The following is a 5,731-nucleotide window of genomic DNA, read 5'->3' as shown; positions in this document are numbered from 1 at the left end:
AGTGAAGACAGGGTTTCACCATGTCAGATATAATTATCTTGATCTCCTGACCTCGTGATCTGCCCGCCTCAGCCTCCCAAAGTGTGGTATTACAGGTGTGAGCCACCGTGCCCAGCCTGTTTTTGTTTTTTAACCAGGCTTTCCATATGAAATTGATGAACACTTGGTTATGCTTTGAACCTCCACTATGGTTATTATTACCCTAATGGAATTTAGGAACTCATATCCTATTCCCATTTCCTAAAGAACTGTAAATGTGCTTGCTAAGACAGAATGAACCCTCCCAAAAAGAGTTTATTCTACAGGAATGAAATGAGAACTTGGTTACAGAAGAGATAAGCTGCTTCCTAGAATAGGCATAATACTACCAAGAAGACGGAATGAGAGAATACAAATAATGGTTGATCTAAGAATTTGCGATTGAAGTTGAGACAAACCAAGCCATCTTCCCAACTCTCCCACTGCTCAGGAGCGATACCAATGTCATATTCGTTTAATGAAGCACTAGGAATCATGAAACTAAGTTGTATTTTGGAAAAAAGGAATCAAAAGTCTCTCCCTCATTAAACATACCACTATCTCACTATCATGAGAACATCATGGGAAAGACCCACCCACATGAGTCAATTACCTCCCACTGGGTTCCTCCCATAACACATGGGAATTGCAGGAGCCACATGGTGAGATTTGGGTGGGGACACAGGGCCAAACCATATCAGATTTATTTTCAAACCACATCAGATTTTATTTTATTTGAAATAAAATTTTAGGAAAATGTGCTTCCATTTTCTTAAAAACAAATGCAAGATGCTTTTTAAAGAAATTATTTACATGTATTCCAATGGGTGTACATATTTTGTTACCATAAAAAGGCAATGTACATATATGCTTGTATATGAAGAAGAAACAGATCATAGGCTACATGTAAAAATGATAAAGGGCTGCAGCCAATTAAGCTGTTGGAGTTCCTTTCCTCATGGGGGCCTGGTGTGCAATGGCTGTGAACAGCTGCTTCTTTGGTGGTGTTTGCAGCCTGTTATTGTATGAGTGGCTCTAAGGGACCTAGAGACAGGCCTTTCCAATGTATGTTCATGTCTCTGACCTTGCACTACCATCAATGTTGGCTCCAAACAGGTATTTGAGATGCGTTTGTGAAAGCCCTAGGGCACTGTGGCCAGGGTTCACATTGGCCAAGTCATCATGTATATCCGCATGGAGCCGCAGAACAAGGAGCACTCCCCACAAAGGGAAGCCTATCAGACTCACAGCAGATCTCTCAGCAGAAACCCTACAAGCCAGAAGAGAGTGGGGGCCAATATTCAACATCCTTAAAGAAAAGAACTTTCAACCCAGAATTTCACATCCAGCCAAACTAAGCTTCATAAGTGAAGGAAAAATAAAATCTTTTGTGAACAAGCAGGTACTCAGAGATTTCATCCCCACCAGGCCTGCTTTACAAGAGCTTCTGAAAGAACCACTACAAATAGAAAGGAACAACCAGTATCAGCCTTTCCAAAAATATATCGAAAAGTAAAGAGCATCAACATAATAAAGAATTTACTTCAACTAATGGGCAAAACAGCCAGCTAACATCAAATAGCAGTATTAAACTCACATATATTATTATTAATCCTAAATTTAAATCGACTAAATCCCCCAATCAAAAGACACAGCCAAAACCCATCAGTATGTTGCATCCAGACCCATCTCACATGCAAGGATACACAAAGACTCAAAACAAAGGAATGGAGAAAGATTTATCAACCAAATGAAGAGCAAAAATAAATAAATAAAAAGCAGGAGTTGCAATTCTCGCCTCTGATAAAATAAACTTTAAAGCAACAAAGATCAAAAGAGGCAAAGAAGGACACTACATAATGGTAAAAGGATCAATGCAACAAGAAGAGCTAATGATTCTAAATATATACACACCCAATACAGGAACACCCAGATACATAAGACTTATAAAGAGACTTAGACTCCCACACAATAATAACGGGAAACTTCAACATCAATATTACACAGATCAACGAGACAGAAAATTAACAAGGATATCCAGGACTTGAACTCAGATCCGGAACAAGTAAACTTAATAAACATTTATAAAACTCTCCACTTTAAACACACAAAATAAACACTCTTATCAGCACCACATCACACCTACTTACAGGTTTAAATTGAAATATTGGTTGGCTGCTTGTTTGTTATTTTCTTCCCTCATTTTTTCCTGTCTCCATTATTAAGTACAATTATTGGTATAAAAGAAGTTTTCAATGCCCAATTTTAGACTGCATTCTAGCCTGGGCAATAAAGCAACACTTCTGTTCTCTCTCCCTCTTCCTCTTCCTCTTTCTTCTTCTCCTTCATTCTTTTTTTTTCTTTCTTTCTCTCTTTCTTTCTTCCTTCTTTTTCAAAAAAAAAAAAAAAAAAAAGAGCATATGATTGAGGCCCTACACAAGGCCAAGTTCAGGATCCCTGGATGTCAGAAGATGTACTTCTCAAAGAAGTGGGACTTTACCCAGTTCAATGTGGATGAATTTGAAGACATGGTGGCTGAGAAGTGGCTTATTCCAGATGGCTGTGGGGTCAAGTACACCCCCAATCCTGGCCCTCTGGATAAGTGGTGGGCCCTGCACTCATCAGGGCCTGTATTATACTGCATCCTCCTACTGCCCACCAATAAATCCTACTTTTTGTCTACCTTTTAAAAAAATGATAAAGGGTATTCACCTTGGGAGTGAGAATAGGGCCGGTGTGAAAGTGAGTTTTTACTTCTCACTTGAAATATTCCGTGTTTAAAAAACTGTTTGCCTGAAGTGGGGATCGTTTTCATAACAATTACATTTCAAAAAATATTTCACTGTGTGTCTAATCTGTGCAAGAGGAGAATGCAGAGGAGGAAGGCATTAGAACCACATGAGGGGACAGTGGGTTCCCAGTTTGTTTGACTGCAGAAAGCCATTACTTATCGTGTTTTGCTAATAAACACCATATGAAGATTACTTCTGACATGTAATCTCTTAATTACAGATACACAAAAAAGGCCAGTCATTAATCTCCCCAAATTGGAAGCAACCAAGATGTCCTTCAGTGTGTGAATGGATAAGCAAACTATGGTGCATTCAGATAACAGAATATTACTCAGCACTAAGAAGAAATGAGCTATCAGCCCTGAAAAGATGTGGAGGATATTACAGTCATATTACTAAATGAAAGAAGCCAGTCAGAAATGGCTACAAACATACAATTCCAACTATATGACATTCTGGAAAAGGCAAAACCACAGAGACAGTAAAAAGATCAGTGATTACCAGAGGTTGGGGAAGGGGTGAAAGAGGTAAGATGGATAGGTGGAGAACAGGGGAATTTTAGCTCAATGGAGCTAGTTCTGTAATAATGGATACAGGACATTATGCATTTGTCAAAATCCATATAATTGTACAATACAAAGAGTGAATTTTAATGTACACCATGGATTCTATTTATAACAATGTATCCACATTGATTTGTCAATTGTAATAAATGTACTACATTAATGCAAGATGGTAACAGCCTAACTGTTGGGCAGAGAGAGGATGCATGGGAGCTTTCTGGACTTTCTGCTCAGCTTTTCTGGGAACCCAAAGCTGCCCTCAAAAAACTAAAATCCAGTTTAAGAACAAAGTGAATGCTGTTTAAACATAATAATAGTAAATGGCTAGTAATAACATACTAACATTGAAAACTAGTATTTCGAAATCAAGTCAGGACTGTGATGCGCTCATTCGTGTTTTTTGTGTGTTTGTTTGTTGTTGTTTACAAAGTTAGGAGATGCTCTCCTTCGCTGTCCAGTTTGCAGAGCGGTCTTGGAGTTGGTGTGGGTCCTCCCTCCGTGGTTCTGGCTCTTGGGAAGGAACCAGGCGGGCTGCGGATTCGGCGCGCCCTCGTCTGCTCCCAAGTCCTTGGAAAGCGCAAGCCTCATGAGCTTTCCTGCGCCCCGCCAGGGTGCACGGACAGAAGAGGCACATCCCGTGTGTTGGGGTGGCGATCACTGAGGACATGGCGCCCGGCTCCACCCGTCCGCGCAGCCCCGGTGTTCTGCCAGGGCCCCAGATGCAGAGTAAGCGGGTCTGTGCTCCAACACCTTTGGCACCTCCTGGCCGCGGGATGCAAACGGCGGCCATGGCTCACAGGGTGCAGGAGCAGGCGGCCAGGGCACTAGGAAAGAAGCCTAGAGCAGGGCTCGTTTGTTTCCCCGCCTCCTCTGGCTCAGCTGAGGGTCTTAAACCCGCCATGCAACAGACACAGGTACCCGCTCAGGACGCTCAGTCAGTGATGCAAGAAGCCTGAATCGTGGTGCATTGTGTTTAAAAATAAACACCCACTTCCCTTGGGACCATTGGGATTTGTTCTATTTAAATTGCACAGATCGTTTCCATTCCTTGGTGTCTGAAGTATTCAGGCTGAAATCAGCCTTCCCTGCTATTTGCATGTATTTGTTTAGTGACGGAGTCACCCTACATACAACACGGGCTGCTCCTATGGCAACTGCTGCAAAACAAGATCAGGCTTCACCAGGGTAGAAAGAAGAAACCTCCCAAGAAAGCCAGGCACTAACGTCACCGGTGTGGATGTCCTTTTAGGGCCTGGGAAAGGAGGGTGTGATGAGCAGGCATTGAAGAAAAGCCAGTATGACGACGATGCTTTCATGGTGAAACTGTGCATTTTCTACTGAACATTTTTTAAAGTATGCCCTTCTTTTTGAGTAGAAGAAAATATTGGCATTCAGAGTTAATGCTTCTTTGAAAACAGTTATGTGGAAAGGAAAGTATTCCACCTTAGCGCATTTGCACACAATGGCATTATCCTTGCACCTTGTTTACACACACACACACACACACACACACACACACACACGTCCAATGAATACACTGTAGTATCTATATGTAATTATATATCATATGTATAGTATGGAATATAATTATATAACTTTCCATTTATTTTGAAACTTTGTACTTTGGAGAAGACACTGGAAAAGACTTGCACACATTGTATGCTGAAGTTTATTTATTTTATTTATGTATTTATTTATTTATTTATTGAGACAGAGTCTCACTCTGTTGCCCAGGCTGGAGTATAGTGGCACAATCTCAGCTCACTGCAACCTCCACCTCTGGGGTTCAAGTGATTTTCTTACCTCAGCCTCCCATGTAACTGGAATTACAGGAGCACACCATGATGCTCGGCTAAGTTTTGTATTTTTGGTAGAGAGCTAATTTTTGTATTTTTTGTATTTTTGTGTTTTAGGCGACAGAGCAAGACCTCGTCTAGGAAAAGAAAGAAAAAGAAAAGTAAAAGATACAACTCTGTCTCCAACAGGAACATTATGAATTTTATTATTGACTTCAGAGTTGAGTCCAAGAAGGAAGGTGAAGTTGCTGAAAAACCAGACTCATTTAAAAGTCAAAAGCCAAGCCAGGTGCAGTGGCTCACACCTGTAATGCCAGTAACACTTTGGGAGGCAAAGGCGGGCGGATCACCTGATGTCAGAGGTTTGAGACCAGCCTGACCAACATGGTGAAAAATCATCTCTACTAAAAATACAAGAATTAGCCGGGCATGGTGGCAGGCGTCTGTAGTCCCAGCTACTCGGGAGGCTGAGAATCGCTTGAACCTGGGAGGTAGAGGTTGCAGTGAGCCAAGATCCAGCCATTTCACTCCAGCCTGGGTAGCAAGACTAAAACTCCGTCTC

At 41.4% G+C, this 5,731-nt stretch overlaps 1 non-coding gene across 1 annotated transcript; it reads left to right on the top strand.

The window, feature by feature from the left end:
- The first annotated feature begins 941 nt into the window (after nt 1-941).
- Nucleotides 942-1,074, top strand: LOC116558568. Its single transcript, XR_004272071.1, has one exon. It is a non-coding gene; the product is annotated as a small nucleolar RNA SNORA70 (small nucleolar RNA).
- Nucleotides 1,075-5,731: the final 4,657 nt, after the last annotated feature.

Source organism: Sapajus apella, unplaced genomic scaffold (genome assembly GCF_009761245.1).
Source record: "Sapajus apella isolate SASKATOON/1434 unplaced genomic scaffold, GSC_monkey_1.0 scaffold21, whole genome shotgun sequence".
In the NCBI taxonomy this organism is placed as follows: domain Eukaryota; kingdom Metazoa; phylum Chordata; class Mammalia; order Primates; family Cebidae; genus Sapajus; species Sapajus apella.
This window is presented reverse-complemented; position numbering and strand designations above follow the sequence as displayed.